Source organism: Chinchilla lanigera, unplaced genomic scaffold, assembly GCF_000276665.1.
Source record: "Chinchilla lanigera isolate Chin_1 unplaced genomic scaffold, ChiLan1.0 scaffold00047, whole genome shotgun sequence".
NCBI classification, from domain to species: Eukaryota; Metazoa; Chordata; class Mammalia; order Rodentia; family Chinchillidae; genus Chinchilla; species Chinchilla lanigera.
This window is the reverse complement of record NW_004955448.1, coordinates 8,863,966-8,884,505: the sequence shown is the minus strand read 5'-3', so window position 1 is coordinate 8,884,505 and position 20,540 is coordinate 8,863,966. Positions and strand designations below refer to the sequence as shown.

Below are 20,540 nucleotides of genomic sequence, written 5' to 3'. Positions count from 1 at the left end.
TTTTTTTTTTTTTTTTTTTGAGTGGAGTATTAATTTATTCCAGTCACTGCCTTATTTTCATGTTGCTGATTCCCTGTCTTTCTCTTCTACTTAACTGCTCACCCTCCCTGGTCTAATAGAAACCAGCAGAGGTCGGATAGAAAGACTTTTAGTCATTGTTAGCTTCACTGACTCTTTCTAGGATATCTTTGAGAATATTTTGCTGTGCTGGTTTGGTCAGGAATTTTTTAAGATGCTCTTTATCATGAAAATATCTTATTTCTCTGTCTATTGTATTTTATTATTATAATAGTATTTAACAATAACATTTATAAACATAAATTTATCCAAAGATATAGAAGCTCCTGTTTGTTGGGCAGGCTAATGAAGGATGATAAATGTGCCTGTCTTAGAAAAAGTAGCCAGATACATCAGTTTCATTGAGAAGAAAGGTCTCTGATACAAGCGGTAGGCAGTTTGCTTCTTCTGTACCAAATGTTCAAGTCACTTAGGTTTTCAAATCAAATCAATGGCAGCTTCAGGTCCTTAGTCTCCACCTGGGCTGTACTGCTGCCAACTCTAAAACTGCACTGCTCCCCAACCCCGATCCAAGGCCAATACTCCAGCAGGCTTTGAGGAGAAGTTGGCAAGTGGAGCCTCTGTACAGTGACTCAAGAGGCCTGCAACACTGAGCTGCTGGTATCCTCTGCCAGTTTGCAACCTGACTTTGTGATGGGATGCTCAACCTGACTTTGTAGTGGGATTGCTGCTCAGATCTCCAATATTCTGCAATGAATGCACCATCTGAAACAGATTAGGAACAAGAACTTGGAGTACAGTCTGGTAGCAACGTTTAACTAATCTATAAATATTTTAGTGACTGTTCTCTGTCCATTTTAAAAGATAGTTTGGAAAGATATATCAACCTGGGTTGGAAATTTTTTTCCTTACTCTCTTGGCCTTTAAAATTTTTGTTGAGAAGTCTGCTGTAATTCTAAATGGGTACCTTTATAAGTGATTCATTGATTTCCTCTAACAGCTTTTAGATTCTGTTCTTGTGTTAGACTTTTGGGAGTCTGATTATGATATGTCATGGAGAGATTCTTTTCTGATCATGGGTATTTGGGGCTCTCTATGCATCACTTGTCTGTATGTTAAAGTCTTTCTCCCTTATTTCATAAGTTTCCTGCTATTATTTCTGTAGCAGATTTTTAATGTCACTTGTGTTTTTTTCTCTAGTTCCAGTTAATCTTAGATTATTCTTATTTGCATCATATAGCAGTTGTTGGATCCATTTTTGATGTCCTCTTGTTTTTAAGGTGTGTCTCATTAAATGGTCCCTAATAACTGCCTTCCTTGCCTTCTCATTTTGCATTCTGTCCTCAGGGTGGCCACTTCTGCTGCCCATACAGTTGATAGAAGTTTTAACCTCCTGAATTTGTATTTGGGGCCTTTTTGTGGACTCTAATTCTTTTCTGTGCTGGTTGTTCACATTTTGTATCATTTTGTTTAGCTCTGCTAGCTTTTTATTTGTGTCTTCCATAGACTTTCTGATTATTTTGTTTATTTAGCTCATTATCTGTTTACTTATATGTTGTATGACCTTGACAAATGCCTTATTGATCTATTTTATTATCACAACTGTATTGTTTTGAATAATTTGACTTTGTGGCTTGGTGGCTTTGGTCCCCCCTTCCGTGCACCATGGATCAGTTTTGGGGGTATTTGGAATTTTTGGAGGCGTTTTGTTGTCTTGTCTTCTCATGTTTCTGGTTTTTTATTTGTTCTTTTGTTGATGCTTGTGAGTTGGTTATAGAGGAAGGCTTTATTTCTAGTTTGGAGAGTCCTTTAGTTAATGTCTATGTGTCCTCTAGACATGGCTAACTATTGGCTTTTGCCTCTGTCCCAGGATCTGACCACCTCTCTTTACCCAAGATGGAAGGTGGCAGCATATTTATCCCAGTACTCTGTTCTCCAGAAACGGGCCACAGTACTGTAAATGACTCCAAGGTATTTCAGGTATTTGCATCCCAAGGAAGCTAATTAATAGCAACCACTATATTACCTTGGCTATAGTAATAAAATGAACATCAATTGTAGTGTCAAAGTCAAATGACATATTGATAAGCCCTAAGGACTGATAATGTACCTACCATCCTTAACCGTAGAAAAGAGATCTATAATTGTAGTATGAACAGTAAGACAAACCAACTATTGACCTATAGTAAATATCTACTATATGAAGCAACTTACCTCTATTAACATTAGAATAGTATTTAACAGTAATAGTATAAATTTAACTAACTATTTAAAGATTCATAAGGCCTTGTAGTTATACTAGTAAGATGGAGGAAATGGTGAATTGGAGAATGACAAGAGCAAAACTTAATCAATGAGATATAAGAAAGAAGAGGAAAAAATAAGATAGGATTTCCAGTTGAGGAGTAAATAGAAATTAGTGCTAGAAAAATCTCAAAAAAAGAACAAACAAGAAAAAGAAAAACAGAGAATAAAGAAGAAAGTAAAAAAAGTGAAGAAAGAAGAGAGAAAAGGTTGAAAGGGGAAAAGGGAAAAGGAGAGAAAAAAACTAAAAGAGAAGAAAAAGGTAAAAAAGGGAGAAAAACCCCAACTCCCCAAAAATTTAATGAAAGAAAGAGAAAAAAATAATAATAAAGAAGATTGAGTCAACTTCTTTTGTGTTTTTGAATGATTTGTTTCTTTCCAGCATGTTCAGTCTTGGGATCCAGTCAGTCATTAAGGAAAGAGCAGGATTAAACTTGAGATATTTCTTTTTTTTAAAGTTGAACTCTGAGTAATATTTAGCTATTGTTGGTTATTAGACATTTCCTTCAGGCAACAACAGTCTCCTGCTTAGTCTGTGGCCTCTTTCTTACTGCTTTTATGGAAAGCCTCCAAGAAGTCACATTGAGCCAGGTTCTGCAGTGGTTATCCAGGTAGACAAGAGCTCAGAAATCCAGTGGAGCTGTTCAGACAAAGGAGCAAGATGCACTGAGACTGGAAAGATGTAGCTGGATCCTAGATTCAAGTGCTGAGGAAAACAGGAAATGAGCATACCAATGTTGTTAGACTATGAAGGCTTTAGTTTTTACAATTTTTTGGTGTATGTTAGTAGGATCTGAACACAGGTCCTTGTGCTCAGTAGGCAAACACTGTAACACAGAGCTACACTTCCAATCAGTATGAAGCCTTTTAACAAACCAACACACTCATCTGGTTCCAGGACTTAGAAACTGCACAAGAACACCTGGTGATAAGTGGCTACCTCCCACATGCTGGGCTGTGGATCCTGGCTCCAGGTGATTTAAACCTGGGGAAGTATAGCTTTTTTTTTCTGATATTTCTGGAGTAGGTGCCTTTTTAAAAAATTCATTTGTTAAGAAAAGTTGAGTTTTTCCAATGCATTCTCCAGGAGAGGACATTTTTCCCCCCTCTATGGAATTTGTTTTTACAGAGGCTTGCCTTGGCAGACTACTCTCCTGCTTGGTAGTGTTTAGAAATTTCTGTTCTCATAGGTGTCTTGGACATCCTTCCATAGGTGTCAATGACATACTTCACTGTCACTGCTGAGACAAAATATCTGACACCCAGAATTAATGAAGGAAAGGTTTACTTAGCTCACAGTTTGTTGAGGTTTCAGTCCATACTCAGCTGGCTCCAAGGCAGAGTGGCACATGGCAGAGGGTAACAGTTCCTAACAGAGGAAGACAGCAAAAGCAGCAAGAGCAAAAGGGAGTAGGGGTGGCAAGCAGTCTGTTTCCCTCCCTTACACTGTATGCAAACTATGCGTGCCCCAGGGTGGGTGTAGCACTCACACCCATAATTCCAACATTGGACCATGAATCAATCAAAAATCTAGAAGCCCGCCCTATGACTGCATCAGGATTTGGGGGGACATGCAGACACAAACCATAACAATAGGGAAAAAAAGACTTTCCTACAAATCTCAGCAAAAGCATGGATAGCACCCAAGTAATAACTTATACAGTGAACACATTTTTTTTATCCCAGAAAAGAAATACTGTATCTGTTACTTTACACACCTGACTATTCCTTTTCTTTTTTCTCTTCCTCTTCAAACTATTTGTTATAAGAATTTTTTAAAAAGCAAACATGAGCTGGTCATTATTTTGTTTCCTCATCTTTCTTCCCTGCCCTGCCCCTCCTTCTATACAACCAAATGTCTATTTGACTTAATTTACTCTTTCTCTCTTATTTGCGGTTTATGTCCTGCCCAAATCACCATGAAATAAATTAGATAGTCCTCATCACATGTTAAATATCTTTTAAAGTATGAGAATTAATAGAATTCTCTTTTCTGGTGGGAGTTTAATGCTATCACCACACCTCACTGACTATTCTACCCACTTAAGTGATTTTTATCAACATTATCAAGGGTTGGTCTTTATCTTTAACCTCTGTTTTGACAATGAAGTATGTAAAATCTCCAGGCAAATGAAATTGGCTTTAAGTCTTCAATTTACATGAGTCAAGAGGGTCTAATAGTAAAAAAATTTTTAAGACTTTAAGTGAATATACCAGACTATGAATTCATTTAAAGTAAATGTCTGATTTCTGTTTTAGCTTATTATACTGCTTTTCTTTATTAAAACGCATCTACAAATACCCCAGTTCTCAGGTTCTTGCTAATAGAAGGGAGCTAAAAAATGGATTACTTGAAGTAGCATATATTTCGAAAACTGTTTGTGGGGTGCCCAGAATATATTATATAATTGCTTTTTTTTAGTAGTGGATTTTTTTGTTTGTGCTTTCCAAAAAAAAGCAGTACTATAAAAATTACTTTGTATTTCTTGAGAAGACAAGCTGTAGCGTGTGTGTGGGGGTGATTACAAACTCACCAGTGTAAATCCCCAAACCCAGCTCTGCTCTGAAAATTGAATGCAAGTATCATTATGTAACCAATAAGAACAAGTAGAATAAAAATCAACATCTATCAAATTTCCATTTTCTACAGAGGATTTTGAGGTTTGCTTTAGTGCAAGTGGTCTTCTGGGGAGGTGGAAGATTATGAAATAAATCTTGTGTTACTTACTTATTCCATCCCTTTTACAAATTTTATCCTACTACTATTTTGAAGAAGAAATGTGATTTACTTTCTTTGATTAATCTTCCTCCTGGAAGGCTATTCAACATCTTACTAGCACTTGGAAGAAATAGCATATTTGATTCTTTGTATAATAAATTCTGTCCATGATTACTCAGGTATATCATCAAGCAGGTTGTTATGTGCTCTTAATTTTGTCTAGGGAAGAAAAATGAATTATTTCCTCTTGATACTTTTGTAAACAAATACTAAATTTACATATTCTAGTTGAGAAATGTATATTTTTCTTCATTTTTTTCTAAAGAAACTTGCTTTCATACAAATCCTACATTTCATACTAGAATAAGGGAAAACGGCAGATGATGTACCTGGAAAGAGTTTGATTTTGCAAAATTTCTAATAATTATGTCTAATACCAGTTTTAGGAGTCTGGTCATCCCACCTGAAGCAATATTAGGTATACATTTATTGCTTTTAAGTAATATTTGATAGCTCTTGAAATTAATTAGAAAATAGCTAGTGGCGCTGACTATTAGGGTGTGGAAGCAACCAAGTGTCACTTACCAGAAGAATAGATATCATTATGTCATTTCATTTTGATTACTTTCCCATACTTTCTATTATATATTTTAGGGTCCTTATTTACACTTCCACTTTCTCACACCAGAGCAGTCATGCAATATTTGAACATGTATGTCCAATTTATTTCACATAAGACTATGGTCTCAAGTTCCATCCATTTACCCAGAAATGTCTTAAGTTTATCCTTCTTTATGGCTGAGTAGTACTCCATTGCATAAAAAACTCACTTCTTTATCCATTCATGGGTTGATGGGGTTTGGTTTGTTTCCAAGATTTAGCTATGACAAACGGTGCTGTTATAAACATAGGTGTGCATATATTGCTGTGGTATGATATTTTTAATTCTTCTGGGCAGATACCAAGCATGAGAATAGCTGGGTCAAATGGGACCTCTAATCCTAGTTTTTTGAGGAATCACCAAACTGATTTCCACAGTGATTTCACCAGTATACGCTCCCACCAGCAGTGGAGAAGGGTTCCTTTTTCCCATAGCCCTTCCAGCATTTGTTATCAGTTGATTTTTTGATAACAGCATTCTTTCTGGGGTGAGATGGAATCTCAGTGTTGTTTCAATTTACATCTCTTGAATGACCAGTGATGTTGAACTTTTTAAAATATATTTATTCCACCCCATTTTAAAATCAAATAGCCACAGAAAAATAGACAAGAAATATAGATAATTATCATCCACTACCTTTAGTATTTAGTAGCTTATGGCCTAGGTAGATTAATTGATCAGACAAAAATTACTATGTCCTGGAAGTTTCATGGGATAGTGGTAAAGAAACAGGGGTACACTAATGCAGTCCAAGTTCAAAACTTCATTCTGACATGTTCCAGCCATTTAGATCTGGACAACTGATTAATCTTCATAGGCATCAATTTTTTCACCTGTTAAGTAGGGATAATGGCATGTATGGTAACAGTTTTTGTGAGGAATAAATGAGCTAAAACTCATGCAAAGTGTTTAGGGCATCATGGTAAGTGTTCAATGAATGTTACCTGCTTGGGCTAGATTTATGCTCATGGATGGTAAAGGGGTTGAACTGATATAAAGATAAAGGGGTTGAACTGATATAAAGGGGCTGAGAGCAGAGGTACCAGTGAGGTGACATCCATCAGGGAAAACATCCTGTAGGAGATGCCATTTAACTCTGTTTAACAGTACCAGTGAATATTCATGGCTGAAGAAAAGAGAAAACATTTCAAGCAGTGGAACTGACATGCAAGTAAACACAAACATGGTTTTGAGACTAAATAAATCATGTTGATTTGCCTTTGGAAACAGATTTGTTTGGTCAGAGGTAGATTTGTAAAGGGGAGGGGGAGTAAAAATGATGAGGTTGATTAGATAAAAGACCAGATGCATATTAGCTTACATTTAAAAATGTTTTCTGAGTTTGTGTCCTTAAAACAGAAAAAGATGCTAAACAAATACTTGTGAATGTCAGGCGAGGCAGAGGGTCTGGGTAGGATGGGAAGTCAGTGGCGTCTGAGCAGGTATTGATGATCCAGATGCTCTGACATGGTTGTGGTCAGTGTTCATGTGCCCGGGAAGCAAGATTGCAATTCCAAAAGGCAATTTGGATGGAAGGATGGTGTGGCTAGGTTATAGACTCTGGGTGGAGCTGAATCAGAGTAATTGATAGCACCTACAATTATTGTCGTATATGCCTACCTATTGCAGAAGTAATGTGTCCAATCTACCCTTGGAAGTTATGTTGCAAGTGGAGGAGATAATCTTTATCATCAACTTCTTTGGGCTCCTACAGTGAAATGATCAGGGTTTCAGACTTTGGTTACTCTAAAGGCTGCTTGTATTGAGAGACAGAAGGGAGATGCATTATTGTACACAAAAGTTATATAGGTACATACTATATTACACACACACACACACACACACACACACACACACACACACACACGCACACATACCACTCCAGGTGGGGTTGGTATACAAGAAGATAAGAGCAGGGCAGAGGAGACACGGAGGATAGCCAAGAACTTTTATGACTGGAGGTGCTTAATACTATATGTGAGTTTTGTGTAATGTTGCAACTCATCTTTTTCAGTTTTTGCAGACACTCAGACACAGATGCCATGGTTCCACAAGTATTTTATTTTGTGTGTATGTGAATTATAAAGGCTGATGATATGGAAAAAGAGGTTGGTGTCGTATGGAGAATAACTTAGGACTAGGAAGGCGAGATGATCTTTCAGCTGAAGTATCTCATGCGGAAGTAGTAGTGGGAGCTGAACGCCAGAGGTGCTCATAAAAATCAAGTTCTAGGAATCTGCAGGACCCCAAGAAGAGATGACTTGCCTATAAGTCACTAGGTTTGGACTTGTGCTTTTCTAATTGTTATCTTAAGTAACAGGGTGACAGACTGGGTTTTTATACAGATAAAGTTGACTTTGTAGACTTACCAATGTCTCTCCTTCTTTTAGTGTGGCCTCTTGTGTTCCAGGCTTAAGCTTCTTTTCCTGATGCTAAGCCGCTGCTGCCCAGGTAGGAACTGGCATGTCCTCTCAGAGCCTCAGCATCTGTGGAGATGTTACTGTGAGAGATATTACTGTGGAGATATTATTGTGGGTACCTGTATCTTTCTGACTTACTTCCTGAGCTGAAAGCCCTCACTTCCCACTCATCTTGTCAAAGAAATGATAGCTAGACACAATAAAGTATCATAGGAAGTAGAGAGATAGATCTTTTTCAAACGGGAATGGGAGGGAGGGGAAAGGAAGGGGATAAAAAAGAATAAGGGTGTGTTATGTACATGTACCAACTCCCCATGAGGAATGTGATCATGAAGCACCACAAACATGTACTAATAAAAGAATAAAAATTAAAAGAAGATGACAGCTAGAGCCGGTCTTTCTATCGTAGTGTAACATTTAACTATTTTAATGTTTTACTTAATGTCTGTACCTAGAAATGGTTGGAAGAAAGTCTGAGGCATGAGATTATTTTAGATGAATGCTTTGAACAATCTGCTTAGCATCTTCTCTTGGTCTTTGTCTCATGTCTAATTTTATGGTTATAACACTATTTTTAAATTAAATGCCACAAAGCACAAACCAAATAAATATGTCATTGGACTATTTTGCTTTTATTATTTTTAGTGTTATGTTGAAATATTTTTCATGCTTTTTAGCAAACTGCTTTACTACTGAAAGAAATGAGGGATGTGGGTCAGGAATTAGTTTTCAAGAAAAAGAAGATTGTGTAGGTGTTGCTGGTGACAAGGTTAAGAAGAGATTACTTGTGCTGGACTCTTTGCTCCTCCATTTTCTACATGGCAGTCATAAGGCAGTTATTTAAACTGTCCAGTTCTCAGACTCACAAATGGAGTTAATAATAGTAGCAACCTCATAGAACTAAGGTAATTCACTTAAAGCTTATAGAATATTACTGGGCTCTCAGAAAATGCTGAATTCACTATTTATTATAATTACAAACTTACTATTTATAAGAAAAAAATCAGTATACTAGAAATATTGATCTCATTTTTTTCTTAGTTTTTTACTTTTTTTGACTCAAAGTGGTATTTCATTTGATTATGGTAGTCAATAAATTTGCTTTCATATAAGATTTGGCATTTTTAAATGCAACTTCATATTTAAATGCAAACAAATTGTTCAAATTATAAATATTTTAAGAATGTTTCACTGAGTTTGCCAACAGCACCAAAAAAGCCACCCTGCTAACATTTTCAGCATGATCAGAAAATAGATAGTCTCCCTCAGTGATTACTTTGAAGGGGACAGCATTCATTTTAAAAGTGCAATTTCTATCTTTTAATAATACACCCACACTCATTCATAATATCATGATAGAGAGACTAATTGCCTCCCCCCAAGGATGTCTGTATCTTAACCCCAGAACCTGAAATAGAATATGTTACATGTCAAGAAAAATCAGTTTGCTAATCAGGTGACTTTGAGAGGGAAATTACCCTGTATTGTGCAAGTGGGCACAATGTAATCCCAGGCTCCTCAGAGTGAAAGATGAAAGCCCAGAATCAGTGTCAGAGTTGTAAGAAACTGTGTAAGAAACTCATGGGTTCATTGTTGGCCTTGGATCTGGAAGGGAGCCAGGAGCCAAACCCTGGGCATCCTCTGGAAGCTGGAAAAGGTACGGAAATGGGCTCCCCTCTATTATCTTGTTTTAACTTAGTGAGACTCACTTTAGACCTCTAACCTTTGGTACTATAAGATAAATGTGGTGGTTTTAAGTTACCAATGTTTCAGCAATTTGTTATAGCAACAATGAGAAACCAGGGGCTGGGGATTTAGCTCAGCGGCAAAGCGCCTGCCTGGCAAGTGCAAGGTCGTGAGTTTGGTTCCCGGTACCAGAGAAAAACCAAAACAAACAAACAAACAAACAAAAGAAAAACAATGAGAAACCAGTATAAAACTAGTTTGTCATATCTCATGCCATAATATGAAAATTATAGTCTTTGTGTTTTGTGTCTCTATTATTTTAACACACTTAGAAGCAAGATAAAAACACTTTCAGAAAGGAATACAGTGAAAATTACCCCTGAGGTGTGGTTGTTTGTAAAGAAAGGTCCTCCACTATTCAGGTGGAAAGGTTATTTTTCTTTCCTTTTGCAAGTTAGAGATTACATTTTGAAGCACACATTCGAGCTTGGAATAAGAGTGGAGGATAAATAAGAGTCTTGTGCCACGGATGGAGCAAATCACAGGGGAGAATCTTACCTTGGGCAGAATGGCTGTGTTTGTGGAAATTTTGAAAAGATTAAACTGATGAAACTTCTATTTATAGAACTACTTTGATTGTTTCTGTTTTCTCTAGGCTATTGGAGGTAAATACATATGCTACTCATTGACGAGTCTGTTTTATTTTTCTGTTCGAATATATGTGATAGGGTATCTGCAGCTTTTTGGTACATTAAAATTACAAAGAGAAAAAGGAACAACTTTAACAATGACAGTTGGCATGACGTGAGGAAGTTTATGGACTAGAATGATTACTCTGCAGTATAATTTTGTGGAAAAGGACACAGCCTACAGAGAAGGTGAAAAGAATGTTGAGTGCAAATGGATCCCAGGGAAGGATTCAAGCAATAGACCCTCCATAGAACTATGATAGCCAGAAGAGGCAAAGAAAATGAAAAGCCCAAGCAAGCTAACGCCAACTTAAGGAATTAAAAAGAATACACAAGCTCATTTACAACTTTATCATGGAAAAAGAAGTACAAGGGGCAGAATGGCCCATCAATAAGTGAGGCGGGAGGAGAAATCAATGGTAGTTGTAAAATGTCTGAGCTATTGAACTGCTGTTTTGAAGTCAGTCTTTATAAAGAAATAGGGTTCTGGGTAATTAAGAAGTAATTAAGGTCCCACCGACTTTGAAGCACTATTGATAAGTAAGTAAATAATTACCACCTGCATTAACAAAATGTGTGAGTGTGTAGGAGAAATGCATTCTATAATAAATTTCTCTGCTCCAGTGGTAATTAGTATACCATTTGCTATATACTAGCAGTAGGTAGGGGGAAATCCTATCTCCAAACGTGCACAATTAAATAGATGCAATGATTTCACCAATGACAAAAGATAATTTCACCAATGACACCAGTGAAATGACGGAAAAGACAAAATAATGAACTCTTCAGGCTGAAATCAAGAGCATCTGAGATCAGTTTATTTAAGCTCAGAAAATAACACAGAGATACGTACAAACACACATTGTGGTAAAACAACAAATTCTGGAATGCTAGGTAAAGGATCAGGAGCTATGTAATGCCAAGGACAGTTTCTCATTGCCTAGTGACCAGGAGACTGATTATATATTTTTTATGAGTGCTGGATAACTGGGAGCTTCACATATTAAGAAATATAGTTTTGTGGAAAACTGCAAACTCTCTTTTTTGGGCTAAGTAATGCAGACCCAGATATGAGTTGACTAAACAGTGAGAACTGGATGAAGACATCTCATACACTTTCTATTAATGAGTAAATTATGTAGGAATGAGCTGGTTTGGTAATTTGCAGAGTAGCGAACAATAAAAGATTTGAAGTCAGACAGACTTACTAAAGAATCTTGTCTCAACCCCATGCCATGAACATTTGGGCAAATGCCTTAACCTTTCTGGGGGATGATAATCATATTTGCTACATATGGTTTTAGAAAGATAAAGTGAAGTAGCTGTCACACAGTTCTTGACAGAAGGTACACACTGAAAAATAAAACATTATAATAATATGGTAGATTTAACTAAAAATACGATATGATTGCTTGCTCAAAGGGTAGAGAATTCGGAATCTATTTTTGTTCTAATTTTAAACAGAATAGGACTTGGCATGTTGGTACTTGATAAATGGTAGCTATTGATGTGTATTTATTATTTAGCCCTGTTACCTTGGAAAAATTATAGCCTCACTTCACCTCAGTTTCCACATAAATTAGGATTAACCTTGGTTTTTGAGCATTTTTGTGTTCTAAGCACATGGTTTCTGAAGAAACTTGAGTTTAATTGGAGAAGGAAAACGGGAAACAGCTGGAGGTAAGAGCGGGCCTACATTCTCATAAGTGTTAGAAATTTAGAGAAGAGAGAGGCAGGCCGTTGTAGCAACAGAAGGCACGGCAAGGAAAAGTGGTACTTGCTCTGGGCTTTACAGTTCTTAATGTTTGGATGAATGAGGAGATGATGATGTAGGGGATGGGATGCTCTTGAGTAGGAGAACAAGCTGAATCAGGGAGTGAAGGTAGAAAGGACTGCATCTAGTGATTTCATTTCTGAAATATGAGGCTTGGGATCTGTGGTAAAGATTGTCCCAGAATGTTTGAAATTGGAGCCAGGGGTCTACACAGGAAGAGAGTGAATGGATATTGACTAGAAAGGAGTGTTCAGGTTCAATAAATAATTGGAGGACAAAGCAGAAGGATGCTGTCACTTGTAATAATTGTCTTACTAAGGGTATTATGACTTTAGGTAAAATGAAATACTTGAGTATCTAAAGCAGTTACATTTTTGTGGAAACTCTACAACCTTCCCTAGAAATTTTACTTTTTTGTTTGTTTCCTTCACTGAGGTAGAAACCAGGTTTTTTTCATTCCCATACATAAGCACTTAATATAGTGCCTGACACATAGTAACAAATGAAAAATACTTGTGGGATGAACGAGAGCTACTGTCAAGGTACAAACATGAAATAACATTTACTATTTGCATTCTGATTAATTTATTTTAATTAAGCATTTTGCCTACTTCTACAGAGTCTTACATGCGTTGAAATAGAATACCTGCTAAGAAACAGAAGTCGTATTTCAGAGGGAGAAATTTCTCTTTCTTTTAGGCACTAAGGCCAAGCAGATTATGATACTCAGGCAAGACATTTGGATTTAGTTTCTGGCAGTTGTAACATACAGAAAATCATAGCATGCTTTTGTTTTCTGATAAGCAAACTACAACATTCAAGAGCAGAGAAGGTTTTCTTTGGAAACAAACTTGAAGAGGAAATGATCACATGGGACCTTGTAATATTTCAATCAAATGTTCCCATGTAGGGATGGATGTTCAATTGGATGTGAGGGAGTATAAAATAGGCTCTAGAGAAAATTGGCCCTGAGACCAACCCCATGTCTACTGGCTTTCCAGATGGTTCAGGGATGAGATTTACCCTCCTTTAATTTTTTTTTTTTTTGTTGGGGGCGGTGGGCAAGAGCTGTGCATCTGGAAAAAATAACTGGAATTCAGATGTTTAAAAAGTAAAAATATTTAGGTATACTTAGAGGATGAAGTTCATATTAAATGATTTTGCTTTGAAACATGGTAAATAACTTGGAGAATAGCATAAAATGCTCTGCAGGGCCATGGCTCATAAATCTATAACATTGCTTTTATTAATTTGGAATCTTCATGAACAGAGATGAAGAAAATAGTCCTTGAATTGATTTCCACATTATGCTGATTTTGTGATCATCTGTGTACTAAGAGACCACCCAATTCATCTCTGTTGTAACCAACACCAGATTTTGTCCTGGGTTTGAAATCTCTGGGTATGACATGCAACATATTTAAAAAATCTGTTTGATTGATAGTTTAATCATTGTTCCCTATTACATCAGCACCCAGGCCTAGTGTTCCAATTTTGGAGGATTGTTTTGCTTCTGTCCCTGTGTCACACAAAGTACTTGTGGCTTGCCAATGGTAGATCTGATTGCAGCTTTATAGATTTCAGACATAGTTGAAAGTTTAAATTTTACATTATGGGGGCTGGGGATTTAGCTCAGTGGCAAAGCACCTGCCTGGTAAGCGAAAGGTCGTGAGTTCGGTTCCCGGTACCGGAGAAAAACCAAAAAAAAAAAAAAAAAAAAATTTTACATTATGTTCTTGTGTTTATCTTTTAGACAGTGCGTGATTTCTATTCCTCATATTATAAAATCAAATCAGTTTTCCGATACTTTTTGGAAATTCCTGTACTCGTGTCTCTTTCTTTCTTTCATATTTATGTGTGTGTCAAAATTTTATACTTTTGAAAGGTAATGGGAAAAACCAGTTACCACTTGTTCTTTTGGAATCCAACCAGGCAACATATAATCAAATTTTCTTCTGGGTGTAGCTGCAAATCCTTTCTTTTGGTCAGTATCACCATTCTAGGTTTCCTATGTGATTTAATAATCAGGCAAGAGGCATAGCTATAGAGATTGAAAAAAATTCATCCAGGCCTAGAAATTTATACCTATAGCTAAGTACAAAATTTAATTGAACTTGACAGTGGCATTTATCTATTGATGGTGTACTCTGCTGTCTAGGCGAAATTGTTGAGTACGTAGATATTTCTGTAGGAACCCTGTGTCATATACATTCTCTTTGATTTCTCCACTTCTTTTATGACATTTTCAGTTTTCCTTTCTATTCTTCCTCTTTATAACTATAGCATCAGGGGCTGGGGATTTAGCTCAGCGGCAAAAGCGCCTGCCTGCCAAGCGCAAGGTCGTGAGTTCGGTTCCGGTACCGGAGGAAAAACCAAAAAAAACAAAACAAAACAAAACAAAACAAAAGACTAACATATAACTATAGCATCTCACTTAATTTACCTTTCTGAGCAGTGTCTCATGTTTTTGGCTTTAAATAAAAAGTGTAATTGAAGTATAATTGTTATACAATAAACTTTCCATATTTACAGATTATGATAAGATGATTTTTGACATCGGTATACTCCTGTGATTAACACAATCAAGATAATGAACATATATATCACCAACAAAGGTTTCTTTGTGCTCCTTTCTTGATCTTTTATCCTACATTTCCTTGTACCCCATCTCTCCACCAGAAAGCCTCTACCTGTTGTTTGTAATCATGGAATCATACTGTATGGATTCTTTTGGTGGTTTGGCTTTTTTCATTCAGCAATATTATTTTGAGAGTCATCTATGTTGTTTTATATACAGTAATTTATTCCTTTCGCTGCTGAATTATATTCCATTATATGGACATACTATAAATTGTTTATCAGTTTACCTGTTAATGGACACTTTGGTTATTGCTAGTTTTGGGCTAATATAAGTAAGGCTGCTGTGAACATTATGTACAAGTTTTTGTTTGGACATATACTGTTATATTTTTTGAGTATTTGCCTAGGGTATATGGATGGCTGGGTCTTACAGTAGATGTATAATTTCTAAAGAAAGCACTAAGGTTTTTCCAAAATAGTTGCATCATTTTACTTTTCTGCTATGAGTGTATGAGAATTCCAGTAGTTTAATATCCTTCTCAAGATTAATAGTGTGAGTTTTTAGATATTCTAACAGTTATGTAATGCTATGTTATTGAAATTTTAAAACCCACTCCTCTAGTGACCAGTGATATTAGCTATCTTTTTTTTTTTTTTTTTTCCAGTACCGGGAACTGAACACACGACCTTGCACTTGCCAGGCAGGCTCTGTGCCACTGCGCTAAATCCCCAGCTCCCAATATTAGCTATCTTTTATGTGCTGTTTACCATTAATGTGTCTGCTTTGCTAATACATGTGTTCAAATCTTTAGCATATTTGAACACTGAGACCAGCCTAGGCAACATAGCAAGGCCCTGTTTCAAAACAAACAAGTGAAACAATAACAACAACAACACAAATGACAAAGCCAAAACTTTGATCTACTTGAATTGGTTGTTTTCTTATTGAATTTTGAGAATCTTTATATATTCTTGATATGTCTTTTATCAGATTTGTGACTTGAAATAATTTATCCTAGTTTGTTGGTTATTTTTTCACACTCTCCTAATTCTGTCTTTCTCAGAGCAAAAGTTAATTTTGATGAAATTTAACTTATAAATTTGTTCTTTTGTTGATAATATATTTGGTCTTTTAGCCAAGAAGTCTTTGTTTAGGTTTGCAAAGCTTTTTTTTTTTTTTTTTGTCTATAGCTTATTCTAGAAGATTTATAGATCTGTCATCCACTTCAAGTTAGTTTTCGTATGTGGTATGGGGTATGAATAGAAGTACACTATTATCTAATTGTTTCATTACTGTTTGTTGAAAAGACTATATGCATTTTCCACTGAATAACTCTTGCACTTTTGTCTTGCACTTTTGAAACTTGAAATGAGAAAGTAGAGGTCTTTCAACTTTGTGCTTCTTTTTCAGAGCTATTTTGGCTATTTAGGTGTTGCCACTTCCGTATAAATTTTGGAAGCAAATGTCTACTTAAGTGCAAAAGTCTACTGGAATTTTGATGGGCATTGTATTAAATCTATAGATTATTCTGGGGAAAACTTACATCTTAGCAATACTGAATCCTACTGACCCAAGTACATATAATATCTGTCCATATGTTTAAGCCTTCTTTTACTTCTGTAAGTATTGTTTTGTGATTGTTCAGTGTAAAAATCTCACACATTTTGTCAGATTATCCCTTAAGTATTTCATATTTTTTGTGTTGTTACAAATGATACAATTTTCTATAATTTTAATTTTTGATTTTAGTGGTGAGTAGAGATGCAATTGATTCTTTATACTGATTTCATATCCTGGAAACTTGCTAAACTCATTTATTATTCTAATAACTTATTGATTGATTTTATAGAATTGTCAACAGAAATGATCATGTTGTCTTCTGATAAATATAATTTTATCTCTTCCTGTGTGTTCCTTTGAAGGGAGTCATTTTTCACAGTGAAGTGCGCTGTTGACTACAGGTTTTTTATAGGTGCTGTTTGAGGTTGGGCCAGTTCTCCTTTATCCCAAATATTATGAAAGATTTTATAATAAATGATGTTGGACTTTGTTATTTTCCTGCATCTCTTGAGAGCTTATGCTTTTCTTTTTTAAGTCTAATGTGGACATTAATTGTTTTTTAAAATATTAAGCCAATCTTCCATTCCTGTGAAACTTATTTAATTATGATGTATTATATTTTTATGTGTTGTTGAATTTGACTGGTTAAATTTTTATAAAAAATTCAGCAGAACTGCATCATGAATTTTATTTATGAGTGATACTTACTTGTGGTTTTCTTTCTTGAATTGTCTTTGTCTAGTTTCAGCATCAGAATAATGCTAATCTCATAGAATGAGTCAGGAATTATTTTCTGATTTCTAAAATTCTCCAGGAGATTTTGTAAAATTGATATTATTTTTTCTATAAGTGCTTGTAGAATTAATCAGCGAATGTATCTAGGTCTAGAGCTTTTTTGTGGGAAGGTTTTAAACCACAAATTCAGTTTAATAAATATCATAGTATTCTGAATATCTGGTTTTCTTGTGTCAACATTTGCAAATGTGAATCATTCAAGAAATTTGTCATTTTCATCTCGCTGTCAAATCCACCAGTGTAAAGTTGTTCATAACATTTCTGTACGGAATCTGTAGTGATACTATCTCTTCCATTTCCAATATTAGTTAATTGTGTCACCTTTAACTCTCTTTATTATTCTGGAAAGAGTTTTATTGTTTTTCTCAAAAATTCATCTTTTTCATTGTTCATTGTTCTTCTTTTTTTATTCTGCTTATTTAACTTCCAAATCTTGGAATTTCTATAGTTTACTGTGGTTTTGTTCAATCTCGGAGGATCAGGCTTGATTTTCTCTGTGAGTTTCATGTTGTATCATTTCTCTTTATGTCTTCAGGTTTGCTAATCTTTTCTCTGTAAATTCTAATGTACTGTTAACTCCTTCCCAATATTTTTCTTTTCAGAGATTGTAGTTTTTGATTTCTGTTTTTTTTCCGGCACTGGGAGTTGAACTCATGACCTTGCACTTGCCAGGCAGGCGCTGTGCCACTGAGCTAAATCCCCAGCCCCATGTAGTTATTGATTTCTAAAAGTTTGATTTAGGCCTTTTATATTTTCTACTTTTCTACTTAATATATCCAATTTTTCTTCCAGCTTCTTGAACATATGGAATATGATGATAATAATAACAAATAACCTCAGTCCATGTTATTTCCAGTCAGTTTCAATTGTTTGATTTATTTTCTGGTCACAGTTGGTCCAGCATGCTGATGCAATGCCCAAATCATATACTCGTTTGGATTTTGGCTCACCCTGCCCTGTGGGAAGCAATGATTTGGAGCCTGTCACCCACTTTGGGCCCAGCCATCCATGTGAGTAGGCATTCTCACCCAGTCTTCAAACTCTCGTCTTACTCCATTCTCTGTTTAGTCACTCTTTTCTGGATCCTGGTTTTCTGGTGAACAAGGCCGCATAGATTATATCAATCGGTGCAAAGTGACTTTTTCTTTCATATATTAACTCTATTTTTCATAAGTAAGGTGTATTATTTTCCCACATTATAAACATAATGCATACTCATTTATACAACTGAGGAATTTTGGATAAATATATGTGTTCCAATAAAATCTGACTACAACGCTAATATTAACAGTTTTGTACTTTTCTTTATTTTACATAATGATCTTACATGGCATATATACTAAATTCTTTAAATCTTATTTTCAATTTTTTTTGTGGCTTTTTGAGACAGAGTTTCACTGTGCAGTTCAGGCTGTCTTTGAACTCACTTTGTAGCCCAGATTGGCCTCGAACTCACAGGGGTACTCCTGCTTCAGCCTCCCGAGTGATGGGATTATAGGTGTGCACCACCATGGCTGGATCAATTATTTTCTTGTACTACTAAATGATCAATGTTATTTCATCATGGAAGCATGCCATCATTTACAGGAATATTCTTCTACAATAGGACAATTTCCATAACAGGGCAATTCAACAATAGGTTGTTTCCTTTTCTGCTATAAAAGATAGATTCCCAAAAATGGAATATCAGAAGTGAATATTTTGAAGCATTTAAAACATAATGCCAGATTGCTTTTTCAAACAGTTATACAATGTATACTTAAACTCAGTCAGCATTTGACATGACCTCCGATTTCAGGAGGTAAATCTTTCTACAGTTTGCCTCCTAAAATAACAGAGGAGATACTATTTAACAAATTTGATACTTACTTTGAACTAAACAGTTGAGAAAACTGTTAGGTAACTGTCTAGTTGTTGGAAGAAATTTTCTTCCACTTTCAAATCAATTTCTAAAAATTTATTTGCATTCATTTTATGACCATAACCAGTATATCTTTTTCCTTTAATTATAAATTCTACATTAGCATTGATTTAACCAATCACTCTGTGGAGTGAACATGTTATATCTTCCTTAATTTGGATAAGAGGTTCTTTTCCATGAATTCTTTTGGGATCTGTTCAAGCCTGACAGAAGCCCTTTATTATCCTACTTGTTTTATGTATTTAGAATTTCTATCTTGCTTACAACTAAACATGATTTAAAAGTATTTTTACATAATAGGACGAAAAACAGTAAGATAAAGAAAGAATAAAAAAGGAAGAAATGTTAATGGAAACGTAAGGTAATTATCACATCTGGCCATTGATTTTTTTAAGTGGGAGTTCTGTGGCTTTTTTCCCCCACACATTAATTTTTCTTGCCCTTGGGCTCTGCAGACAGCTTGCAAAAAAGGAGTGGGATGAGACAGCAACTTAGAGGCTAGGGAGGTTCTCGTACCTCGAAATCAACCTCAGAGGCCTTCTGGGATATATGCTGGGATCTCACTTTCTCACGGGAAAGGACTCAACTATCATATTCACATTCTCCCGGGAAACTCCTAGGAGGACACCCTTGTTTTAGAGGACAACGCTCCAGGATCTGGTGCGGTAGTCGGCGCAGTATTTCACAGACCGTTGGCTTCTGCGGTACGACGGACAATTTGTCTTTGACTTCACCAACGGTCCTGTGCGCAGGGGTGCAGCAGGAAGTGGAAGACCGCGGCCCTGCAGTTATGCTAAGAAGTCATTATTGCCAGACAGAGCAGAAGTACGGACTGCAGATAATGGGCCTCTCAGGCTGTCCAGAAATCATTACACGACTGAGGAAGAGGCAGCAACTGTTTTAAATCCCATTAGTGGGACTGATGGGCTGTCTGGGACAGGATGCCTATACCTGAACCAGCAGCTTAGAATTACTTCTTCTTCTTAACCCTCTAACGCCGGGAACTTGTATTTCCCACGCGCGGTTCCACTACTTTTCTAAGGAGGAGAAAATCATGTTAGGAGCCTCAGACGTTATCTCATTTAATGCTTACAAGCATCTTTTGAAGTGGACATTAACTCTTCTGTGCAGAAGAAGAGCCTGAGCTCTGGAGGAGGTCCCATACCTAAAAAATGACCGAACCAAATTTCGAACCCAGACTGATTCTAAAGCCCACATCCCTCTCATAGGTGCTTGGCTCCGTGGCGCTGTGTGCACATGGCAGAGGGGGAGCAGAGTACTGTAACCCACGCGTGACCGTCTCGGAGGGTGATAGTCACAACTGGAGACCTGGCGCTCAGCTCTGAACCCCATTTTTGTCAAGTTCAAGCACCCACATTTCTGTGTGTATTCCGTTTCAGAGCTTATCCGTA

General features: G+C 36.2%; 1 long non-coding RNA gene across 1 annotated transcript; it reads right to left on the bottom strand.

Moving 5' to 3' along the window:
- Positions 1–2,683: 2,683 nt before the first annotated feature.
- On the bottom strand, positions 2,684–19,733 carry LOC102024398. Its single transcript, XR_262466.2, has 3 exons — positions 19,645–19,733; positions 8,072–8,188; positions 2,684–3,028 (listed from the first exon to the last, which is right to left on the bottom strand). It is a non-coding gene; the product is annotated as an uncharacterized LOC102024398 (long non-coding RNA).
- Positions 19,734–20,540: the final 807 nt, after the last annotated feature.